The sequence below is a fragment of the Rhipicephalus microplus genome, chromosome X (genome assembly GCF_043290135.1).
Source record: "Rhipicephalus microplus isolate Deutch F79 chromosome X, USDA_Rmic, whole genome shotgun sequence".
Taxonomy (NCBI): domain Eukaryota; kingdom Metazoa; phylum Arthropoda; class Arachnida; order Ixodida; family Ixodidae; genus Rhipicephalus; species Rhipicephalus microplus.
Genome location: NC_134710.1, coordinates 46713611 through 46725699, shown reverse-complemented (window position 1 = coordinate 46725699; position 12089 = coordinate 46713611). Strand labels below are relative to the sequence as shown.

General features: G+C 45.4%; 1 non-coding gene across 1 annotated transcript; it reads right to left on the bottom strand.

The window, feature by feature from the left end:
* Positions 1-389: 389 nt before the first annotated feature.
* TRNAT-CGU (transfer RNA threonine (anticodon CGU)) lies at positions 390-462 on the bottom strand. The gene has a single exon. It is a non-coding gene; the product is annotated as a tRNA-Thr (tRNA).
* Between the last annotated feature and the right edge of the window lie 11627 nt (positions 463-12089).

Here is a 12089-nt window from a genome sequence, read left to right as displayed (position 1 = left end):
AGCAGGTGAACTTATTACGAGCGGGAAGCTGAGCAATAGTCCCTCGTATACAACCTAGTGACACCAAGTCTGCCAGTACGAGACCCTCGTTAATAAATAAGGGAAAGAAGTGTATACCTAAGGACTCGTTTTTCCGTGTTTTGACACAATAATAATATCTAACATATATATATATATATATATATATATATATATATATATATATATATATATATATATATATATAAGGGAAAGAAGTGTATACCTAAGGGCTCGTTTTTCCGTGTTTTAACACAATATTAATGAGATATAACAGACAGTAATGCCAAGGAATGTACAGGGGAAGTTATTAGAACCAATGGAATGTAAATAAGAAGAAAGAAGAAAGAAAAGTGGATGAAAAAATTACCAACTGTGAGCAGGAATCGAACCTACGACCTTCGAATTACGCGTTCGATGCTCTAACCACTGAGCTATCACAGCGACCCTCCCTCCATCCACTTTTTTGGGTTTATCTGTGAATTTAGAAGTAGGAGCGACAGTCAGCGCCATCTATAAGCCAAACAACGAGTGTGAAAACACTCTTATGCGCATGTTTGGCGTCACGTAGCACGTGAACTTATTATGAGCGGGCAGCTGATTAATTGTCCCTCTTATACAACCTAAACACACCAAGTCTGCCAGTACGAGACCCTCGTTCAATGAAATAAGGGAAAGAAGTGTATACCTAAGGGCTCGTTTTTCCGTGTTTTAACACAATATTAATGAGATATAACAGACAGTAATGCCAAGGAATGTACAGGGGAAGTTATTAGAACCAATGGAATGTAAATAAGAAGAAAGAAGAAAGAAAAGTGGATGAAAAAATTACCAACTGTGAGCAGGAATCGAACCTACGACCTTCGAATTATATATATATATATATATATATATATATTTATATGTATATATATATATATATATATATATATATATATATATATATATATATATATATATATATATATATATATATATATATATATATTTGGGCTCTAGTAGCTGCGTTGTATCGCAATTCTCCGCCAGGGGCTGTTTTTCGGCGAGCCACCAATCCAGCACTGTTCACCCGTAGAGTAGAGTGTAGTATGAATGAGAGGAATCAGAACACAAGTCTGACAACAACAGTGAGGGAAGGCACCCGCGAAGGAGGCGGTCATCACGCATGTCACCGACTCTTTCTTCTTATCGTATCTTGTCAATGAATTTGTTCATTACTATAAATATGTGTCTGCGAAGAAGTCTTACGATAGCATAGCCTTAAATTGCATAGTGTAGCATCGGGATGGGAAGGGGAGGTGAGCTTGTGGAGCAGATGTAATATAAAAAGAGAAAGGAGGAGGATAGAGAGAAAGAACAAAAAAATAGAGAAACCCAAAAAGAAAGAGACATAGCGAACACCAACAAAATAGAATAAAGACGTAGGTATTGAGAAAAATACAGCAAAATAAGAGAAGCAAGCATCGCGTCGTCCACCGAACGAATACTGCAAAATCCGGCCAAGGAGCGCATACGCAGCAGCAAAGCCATGCCCACCGTCGGAGACATTTTGCGAAACCTGCACTATGTATAGAACATAGCCTGGCTGTGCCCGATCGCATCCAAAGCGTCATAGGCCGTCCTAAGCAAGTCTGTACTCCGAAGGGAAAGCCGCGCATTTCCAAGCTAGGCGTGTCGGTCGACGGGGAGCATGAACAGCGACGTGCCCCTGCTTCGATATGCCAAGCTCTGCGCGGTATTTCGTTAAAACTACCCGGTTCTTGGCCAATCCCCGACCGTGGATATGTGCCAAAGTTTGTTTGTTTGTTTGTTTGTTTGTTTGTTTTTTTGTATTCTCTAATCCATGGCTCATACCCACTCTGGGGGATTGGCCAAGAGAACATATAGTCTCATATGGACGATAACTGCATTATTGCTTACAACGAAAAAAAAAATGGGGGAGTTGGGGGAGTTGTATAGTGAAGACAGTATGTTAAAAAAAAAGAAAGAAACCAAAGATTTAGATACTGAGAAAAAAGAATCAACAACAAAGTAGACACTAATAGCTACAACTTGATTTTAGGAGCCGACCAGACAGCTGGTTTTGCCAAACCTGATTAATTTGGTATGTCACGGATTTATCCAGAACTGAAAATTACTTTTCGACCCGTTTTTTTTTTTTGGGCGGGGGGGGGGGGGGTATCTGTTAACGTGGGCTTTATGTTGAAAAACGTTTAGAGTCATGAATAAAATTACACACCGCATCGAATGAATCTCTGTGGCAATTTCCCAAAACAGAGGCACCAAAACTTAGAACATTTTCTGTGGTTAAATTTAAACCTAGCTTTCTGGGCTCTTCCTTTCTTTCTTTATTCCTTCTTTTATTCCTTCTTTTTTTTCCTCGGCGTGACTTAGTGCAAATGGCTCGCATTTTGTTTATATGCAGTATTTCACGAACTGCAGTTCAGGAAAAAAAAGTCAGTTACCAGCACATTTATAGCACTTGCATGATCGAGTGGTAAACGGGATGTTCAAAAATTGATTTTATATCCCTTGTGGGTATTTTGCCCTGAGCTTTATGGAAACAAAATCAAGCTCAGCTAGACCTCAGTCCTTGCATGATCGAATGGTGAAAGTGGGTGTTAAAATTGATTGATTGATTGATTGATTGATTGATTGATTGATTGATTGATTGATTGATTGATTGATTGATTGATTGATTGATTGATTGATTGATTGATTGATTGATTGATTGATTGATATGCGAGGTTTACGTCCCAAGGAAGGAAGGAAGGAAATTAGGAGGAAAAACGGCCGGAAGGTCAACCAGCCTATAGGCAGCTGGTTTGCTACCCTGCGCAAGGGAGGAAATGGCTGAGCTGAAATATAGAGAGCAGAGAGGGAAGGGAGATAAACACAGCACATTCGGCAGCAGACGCGCGCACATTTACGTCCCAAAATCACCATATGACGATGAGAGATGCCGAAGTGGAGGGCTCCAAAAATTTTGACCACCCGAGGTTCTTTACGTGCACCCAAACCTGAGCACACGGACCTACAGCATTTTCGCCTCCATCGAAGTGTTAAAATTTGTTACCTGGAACTTGTAGACATTTCCCCTTCAATTTAATCGAAACTAAATCTGCGCCTCACTCATCAAGAGTACACTTAGTAGCGCCTTATTTTTCTACAACCAACGATAGTTGAAGCGGCAACTAAACTGTCTTAAAGAGCTGGCTTATGGTGTTTTTTGTTTTCAGATTTATGCGAGATAAATGTGCTCTTCAGGGCACGCAACTCATCGAGAGCGACTTTCAATTTTGACAAGCAATGATATTGTCAGTAACAGGTCAACATGTTGCGCTGTTTGCTAATCAGGCGGATATCCTAAAAAATAGATCCACGAGGCAAGCACGTCGATTCGCAATTCTTTTATTCAATATAATTCATCAACAAAAAACGGAAACTTGTCGAAATCTACATTGACGCCGCAAAGAAGGTATGCGAAGTGCGAAAAAAGATCATCAGCCAGCGCGCTCAGAATCACGATCCTTGTCAACAGCACTGGCCTGATGAACGAACAGCCGACGCAGCTGCAGGCGGTGCCGATGCCACGAGGTTCACACCGAGAAGCTGGACCACTTTCTGCAGTCCCAACCATCCACGCCACTCACAGCCACATATGTTTCCTGCGTGTTGAACACAATGAACACCACTGCACATTTACAAACAGTGTCGCGATTGCTCACCTTGGCCGCCTGGTTGCGTCGAATCCTGTCCCTTCCTCCTTGAACGAACGGGGATCGCGCACCGGTGGCAACAGACGACAGCCAGTTGCGCCAATTCAGTGGCGCGCAGAGTAGCGTTCGGTGACTCGGGACGGGTGAATGCGTGACTGGAACCAGGGCACACGTTCGAGGCTGGCCACATTGACCCTTCAAACGTTCTTGATTCCTCATGCCTCATTGCAGCGGCACCGACAACGGTGACACGAGTTGCCAGTGGACGCCGCCTAAGAGATGCAGATGCTCTGGACATAGCGAGCTCAACTCCGACTCGTATTGAGTGCGTCCAACGCCAGTTGAGGAGCCCAGCCTTCTTGTCCGACCTAAACGGCTGCACCTTCTGGCAAAATTGCGACTGAACGAACGAGCACGAGGACACGTGGCCTGCAATACTTTGTCGTCATCTACTACAGTGTGCTTGACGTAGAAGAAGACAACAAATGCTGCTTTTTAAAAGCTTACGATAACAACTTTCATCATCATCATCGTCTTCTTCATCATCGTCGTCGTCGTCATAAGCCTGACTACGTCCACTGCAGGACAAAGGCCTCTCCCATGTTCTGCCAGTTAACCCTGGTCTTGTGCTTGCTGCTGCCAATTTAAACCCGCAAACTTCTTAATCTATTCTGCCCACCTAACCTTCTGCCTTGCCCTAACCCACGTGCCTTCTCTGGGAATCCAGTTAGTTAGCCTTAATGACCAGTGGTTATCCTGTCTACGCGCTACATGCCCGGCCCATTTTCATTTCCTCTTCTTGATTTCAACTATGAAATGCTTAACACCCGTTTGTTCTCTAATCCACTCTGCTCTCTTCTTGTCTCTTAAGGTTACACCTACCATTTTTCTTTCCTTTGCTCGCTGCGTTATCTTCAATTCAAGCTGAACCTTCTTTGTGTGTCTCCAGGTTTCTGCTCCGTAGATAAGTACCGGCAAGCTACAGCTGTTATATGTCTTGCTCAGGAGGGATATTGACGATCTACCTGTCATAATTTGATAATAACTTTATACTGTCTTATTTTTATAGCTTTTTAATGTTTCGTAATATTTTTCAAGCACATGAGATGTCTTTTTTATTAAAACAGATAAATAAACAAAGGCACAAGTAGTCTTACAAGGTGACTACAGGGTATTTGTGGTGAGAACATTATGTGAACTCGCTGTTTTATTGGCCTACTAGCGAGAGTGGTGCACATTACAGTTGTACATGACCAAGGGTATAAAACTTCTCGTTGGCCTGAAAGTATTACGAAATTTCAAAAAAGGTCGAACTATATGAGCCACCATAAAATTACTATCATACGCTTTTCAAAAACACCATTTGTTTTCTTCTTCTGCGACAAGCGCGGTATATGAGACGACGAGAAAGTGTGGTAGGCCACGCGTCCTCACGCATATCGTGCTCGTTCATTGAGTTTTATTTATTTATTTATTTTCATACCTCAAGGGCCTCCTAGAAGGAGGCATTACATGAGGGGTGGTACAAGTGACAGACTAGAACAAAAAACGAGGGAAGGGGTGAGGGGAGGTGTGCTACCAACATAATTATATACAAGCCCGTTACAACAATAAATGAGTGAAGAAGCACAAAAGAAACTACATGGCCGGACACGCTACATGTTTTACATTAGGACCAATCAGAGTCCAAACAGCTTGGATAACCGCGCTTTACAGCAGTACAATGGTGCAAACATACAAGTCAGAATGCAAACAACGGCAATGAGCTAGGTAGCCATAAATTTGGTAAAAACAGAAAACAATATGATGTCAGAAGGCAACGCCCCATTACTTCGCCTGCACTGACAACAATGAAAGTCAAAAAAACGGGAACCATGAAAACGACATGAGAATATTACACAATTCCGGGCGCGGTAAGCAGCGATTTAAACTGGTCAAGGTCTTTGGTCTGTACCACGTGAGCGGGAAGATTGTTCCAGTCTTTGGCTGACCGAACAAAAAAAAAAGTTGCCATTTCACCAGAGGGTACAACCATTGAGGTCGGACAAGAAGGCTGTGCTGGTGAACTGGAATTGAACGCAGTCAATACGAGTTATGTCCAAAGAATCTGCATCTATTCGGTACCGTCCGGCAGCAAGGCGTGTGGCCGTTGTTGGATCCGCTGCAGTAGGGCACGAGGGACCGAGAACCTTTGATGCGTCAATGTGGCTAGCATCTATCGTGTGCACTGGTCCCTGTCATGCATTCGCCCGTCCCGAGTCAATGAATGCTACTCTGCACGTCAGTGTATGGACACCACTGGCTGTCGTCAGTTTCCACCGACGCACGGTCGCCATCCGTTCGTTCAAGGCGGAAGGGACAGGATTAGACGCACACAGGCTGCCAAGGTGAGCAACCGCGAAGCCGTTTGTAAATGTGCAGTGGTGTTTATTGTCCTCAACACGCAGCACGCATCCGTGACTGTAAGTGGCGTGGATGGTTGGCACTGCAGAAAGTGGTCCAGCTTCTCGGTGAGAATCTCGCGGCATCGGCACATCCTGCAGCTGCTGGTGCTGTTGGTTCATCAGGCTAGTATGGTTGACGAGCATCGTGATTCTGAGAGCGCTGGCTGACGATCTTTTTTTGCACTCCAAATACCTTACTTGCGGCGTCAATGTAGATTTCGACAGGCTTCCGTTTTTTTTTTTGATGAATTCTATTGAATAAAAGAATTATGATTCGACGTGCTGGCCCCTGGGGTACGTTTTTGATGTTACGTGCACCCAATTTGCTAACAGCACAACATCTTGACCTGCTACTGACATCATTGTTGTGCGTGAAATTAGTCACTCACAACGAGTTTCGCGCCCTGAAGAGTATACTTGATCATAGGTCCGCAACAACTGTGGCGCTCACTCATACTTGATCATGAAATGTATATTCACCTTGGGACTCACTCCAACTCAGATTCACAAAATGCTTTTTTTTCAGCCGGTCTAACTCATACTCAGACTTGTCAAAGTATTACTATGTCTCACGTAATCGGGGCTTTACTTGGTGTCTTAGGATTTTTTGCCTCTAAATGAGAGTTATTATTGTTTGCAACACAGTAAGAACACTTTAATGTAATCGTGTTAAGGAGCTCGTTTCGCAGTGACTGCAGCGTTGGTGTCACTGTCAGTGTGGGCGTCTTGGTTGTGAGCAAAAAATTATTTTGTTCGTGACCAAGAAATGGAAAAACATACAAATAAAGTCAGTAAATAAAGATTTTTGGTTACAAGTGAGAATCAAACCCAGACTGTCTCCGTGACAAGTAGGTGATCTACCTCTATGGTACGTTAAAACTGACATGGAAGGAAAAAAACACAATATGATTGTCCTCAACACATCATATGTTGCGTGGCAGAAGCGTTGCATCGCTTCATGCGTCAAATGTTATGAATTGAGGAACGGTTCGGTGTTTCATAGGCCCACCCATTACAAAGCGCTAAGCATAGGCCATCATCAAGAACAGCAGCAGACACATCAACGAAGTGAATGGCTGCGTATAGGGTCGCGTGTTTTCCTACAGACGCGTGGTGGGCCCCTCGCTGATTCGCCAAAGAAGTAAGCATGCAGCAGTGGCCAACTGCTTAACTATGCTTGCAATAGGCATTCAATGACTTTTTGAAACGGCCAATGTTTTGAAACGCCATGGTTGAGGCACGCATCGACAACCGAATCTAGCGAATGAGAAGGCGACGTGCACGAGGCCAGATTGCGCCACCCACAGTTGACGGCGAAGCTCATTCGTCCATCATTTTTTTTTCATTAGGACAAGTGGCTCACACCAGATATTTTTTTGAAGAATTTTCGAGAAACCTTTTCCAGGGGTGGAGGAGGTCACAATAGCACCTTCTGCTCCATTGTCATGCCTTTAATCAATTACAAAAGGATCAAAATGTGGGCCAGTTGGTAATTCATTTTCTTCGTTCAGCGAACTGGGAGCGCAGAGAAAACACAAAGGACGAAGCGAGGAACCACACACGGTTGTGTGGAGCGCTCGTGTTGTGTGGTTCCTCGCTTCGTCCTTTGTGTTTTCTCTGCGCTCCCAGTTCGCTGAACGAAGAAAATTTAATCAATTAATCAGCCGGCTTATGAACGCTGGTACTTTGTAGCTCGCATGAGTCGGTGTGAGTGTAAATTTGAGATGACGTACGGCTGACAGTAATTCTGAAGTTGAGTTGATAGAATTACAAATCGGTAAAAAAACGAGAAAGCTAACTTAGATTCGCTCAAGAAATACATTTCGCGCTTAGGGCTCACTCGGGCTAACATTCACCAAATCTTTTCTCAACCGGACTCAGACTCGCTGAAGGGTTTCCCAACTGGACTCTCCAGGGTTCAAACTCACCAAATATTATTCACCCGGACTCACTCAAACTCAGACACTTGCTCAATCTGTGTGAGTTTGCAAGCCTACCTCTATGCATTTAACGAAACCCAGAAACAGAAGAAGCGGCAGCTTTAAAGCAGCTTAACTGCTCCTTCAATCAATTTCAGTGTATATTTGTTGGTTGGACAAAGCGCATTTAAGTGAATTCTAGCCAAGTGAAGCAAGTTTCTGTCTGGTTTCCGGGAAATCAAAGGGGGCATATTTGTTGCAAACAAAGGAGGAAGAAGGTGTGGCGGCCACGAGCATGAGCCATGGCGCTGGCTCGCTCAGTTGTTCCATTCACCATCAATGCAGCCAAACGATCAGATATCGGTTCCCCTTCTTCGTTTCTCACAATATCCACAAGCAGTAGTGCGAATTCATAAAAATCACAAGGGGGCACACACATCGAACCATGGCGGCCAAATTGCTTTTTAAATTTGGTTATTTTTTATTTACATGAGGAATAAACCATGCTTTATAATAAAAGCAAAAAACAAGTATTGGGCCTAAGCTCGAGTAATTTCATTGTTCTATCCAGTCTTTCTTGGACCAGTGGAGCTGCCTTTGAGATTTCTTTAGTGTCACACTGCTGAGCGGTATAGAGCACAGCTATACGACGAAAAATAATTTGAACGTGCGATACTCAAGTGTTGATTTGATTGATATGTAGGGTTTAACGTCCCAAAACCACTATATGATTATGAGAGACGCCGTAGTGGAGGGCTCCGGAAATTTCGACCACCTGGGGTTCTTTAACGTGCACCCAAATCTGAGCACACTGGCCTACAACATTGCCGCCTCCATCGGAAATGCAGCCGCCGCAGCTGGTATTTCAACCCGCGACCTGCGGGTCAGCAGCCGAGTACCTTAGCCACTAGACCACCACGGCGGGGCGACACTCAAGTGTCAAGTAACCCAAATATTTGATGTTCTAAAGCTAATTGTCCAGAGGCGATACTTCCAAGGAGTCCATAGCCTTGACCCAAGGGGGGTCCAAACTTTCTCGACTTCCCGTTTCTTCATGATTTACGCCAATGTCCACAAGAACCACGAAAGCAATTTTAACGACCACGTTTGCCACTCGGCCATGGAGGGGCTACAAATGTGCTGCAAACCGATTTCGGTTTCGACTGTTCTAGATAGCTACAAGCGTGCTGGTAACCAGCACCAATGTGCTACCGGTGCTACAAATGTGCTACTAGTTACCAGCTACAAATGTGCTGGTAACCGATTTCGTTTTCCACTGTTCTAGATCATGAGGGACTGCAGTTAAACATAAAACTCCAATAAGTATGGACTAAGTCGCGCAGACCTTGGCACAGCGAAGAACGCGTACGTCACCGCTCGTGTTCTCCGTTGACCGACACGCCTTTAGCTTCAACATGCGCGTCTTCCTCTTCGGCAGTACGCACTTTCTTGGGACGCCCCACGACCTGGAGGACGCGATCGGGCGCAGTCAAACTATGTGCACTATGTAGAGCAAAGGTTGCGTGCGATGTCCCCGATTGTAGTAGCGGCTTAGCTACTGCGCATGCGCTGCGTGATTAGATGGTGTGGTTTTGGATCACTGGATCACGCGATGCTTGCTTTCTCTTCGTGTTTCGTGACGTCAATTGCGTGATAAAGAACAGGAAGCGCCGGCAAGCTGGAAGGTTAAATAAAGACTTTTATTAACCAGCATTTGTCTGAAGTGGTCGGCGACATTTCTGCCAAAAAAAAGTCTCATTGTTGGAACGTGGGCTGCAGCAACACGCCTTGATGTAGTATTTCCAGTCACTATAGTAGGCCTATCAATATCAATAAATGAGATAAAATAAAATGTTGAAAGTTCAGATCAGTGTTAACGAACATTTTAGACATTTCCGACGAAGGCGGAAATGTTGTAGACACGTGTGCTCAGATTTGGGTGCACGTTAAAGAACCCTAGGTGGTGAAAACTTCCGGAGCCCTCCACTACGGCATTTCTCATAATCATATTGTCACCAATCTTGTCTCACTCAAGGAAACCTTCCGCAGAACTGCTCGTCAAGCTAGGACAAAAAGAAAAAAACTGCTCCAACCCAACCTCTTCGTCCTCTTCCACACGAAAACCACGCGAGTTCATGCGGCATTAAAAAGCGGCTCAATCCCAACCTCTTCGTCCTCTTCCACACGAAAACCACGCGAATTCATGAGACAAGATTGGTGACAAGATTGGTGGAGCTGCTGGGTACGACAACTGACGACGCACCCCATGCACAAGAGCCCATCCAGGAGCCGGAACACAAGCCCTGTGCCCGTGGACACGCCAGTTCACAGAACAAGCCGCCGCCAACGAGGCCTACCACCAGAGACACCGGCACAGCTTATCCATAGAGCGACTATGACTTCGCCTCAAGGCGTCATGGAAACTCCTACGTCGTCGGCACCAATTTATTGCACTGTCCAGAACCCGCTGATGCCTAGTCCCTTTCACGGAGAGCTGTTTGAGGATGTGGACGACTGGCTGAGCGAGTTCGAACACGTCGCAGCGATCAACTACTGGGACGAAGCCGCCAAACTCCGCAACGTCTACGCGTGTTTGAAAGACGGCGCCCGAACGTGGTTCATGAACAGAAGTGATGTCTTGACATCCTGGCGCGAGTTCCAGCATCGCCTCTTGGAGACCTACCGGAGCCCCGACCGCCGCGATCGTGCTGAACGTGCATTGCATTCACGCATCCAGATGCCTAATGAGACCGTCACCATGTACGTGGAGGACATGACGCAGCTTTTCAGGCGAGCGGATCCGGCAATGCCAGAAGAAAAAAAGCTACGCTATCTGATGCGAGGCGTGAAGGAGCAGCTTTTTGCTGGTCTAGTGCGGAGTCCTCCGAAGAGTGTAGCAGAATTCCTGACCGAAGCCACTACGATGGAGAGGGTACTTCATCAGCGGTCAGCCCTACTCAACCGGCAAGTGAATTCTGCATCACCTACTGAATTTTCCGCCAGCTTCGGGAGCAACAGCATTGAGTGGATTCGCGAAATCGTCCGCTCCGTCGTCCGCGAGGAAATCGCGAAACTACACGGGGCGAGACAGCCGGAGGTAAGCAGCATCACCAATATTATTCGGGACGAGGTCCAGCAGGTGCTTCACAGCCGTCGCCCTCAACCAACGGTTACAAATCTAGAACCACCTCCTGCGTCCACTGATGTTGGGAACCGCACATATGCCGAAGCTCTGCGCACTTCCATGCCGGTCTCAAGCCCTGCAGTCCCAATCCAGACGATGCCGCCAGTTTCAATTCAATCTGCGCATGCTGGTTTGGACATCGACGGTCGCCGTGCCCCTCCGCGGAAGTCCGATATTTGGCGTACGTCGGATAGAAGACCCCTCTGCTTCCATTGCGGTGAAGCCGGTCACATCTACCGGGAATGTCCATACCGACAACTTGGACTGCGCGGTTTCTCTATTCATTCGCCTCGTCCCCTAGTTGGTCAGAGGCCAAGAGAAATTGAGGACTACCTCGCGCAGCAACGTCTGCCTTTCCCACGGCGTCAATCGCGGTCTCCATCTCCACGACGACCCGCAGCTATTGGACCACGCGAATTCATGCGGCAATATGGTGTTTTTGGGACGTTAAACCCCACATTTAAATCAATCAATCGAACATTTTGGAGAGGAATTGAAATTTGTACAAATTAAAAGCACATGATATGAAGTGTAACCAAGGTATTGAACACTATTCTAATTGTTCAACTGTTATAGAGCCCATAATGTTGGCGAAGACACCTAAGACTTGAGTCACTGCACGCACAGCATGTCACTATTCAACAAAATACCTCAACGACACAGGAATGTGCCCCACCAGCTCCTTCTAAAGTTCTTAAGCCTTCTTAACGTAGCTTCATACTATTGTGGCGTTCAGCTACGCAAACGCATTTAGCGAACATGCTCTTTTGCTCGAATGTTTTTTTTCAATACCCCCTCACAGAAT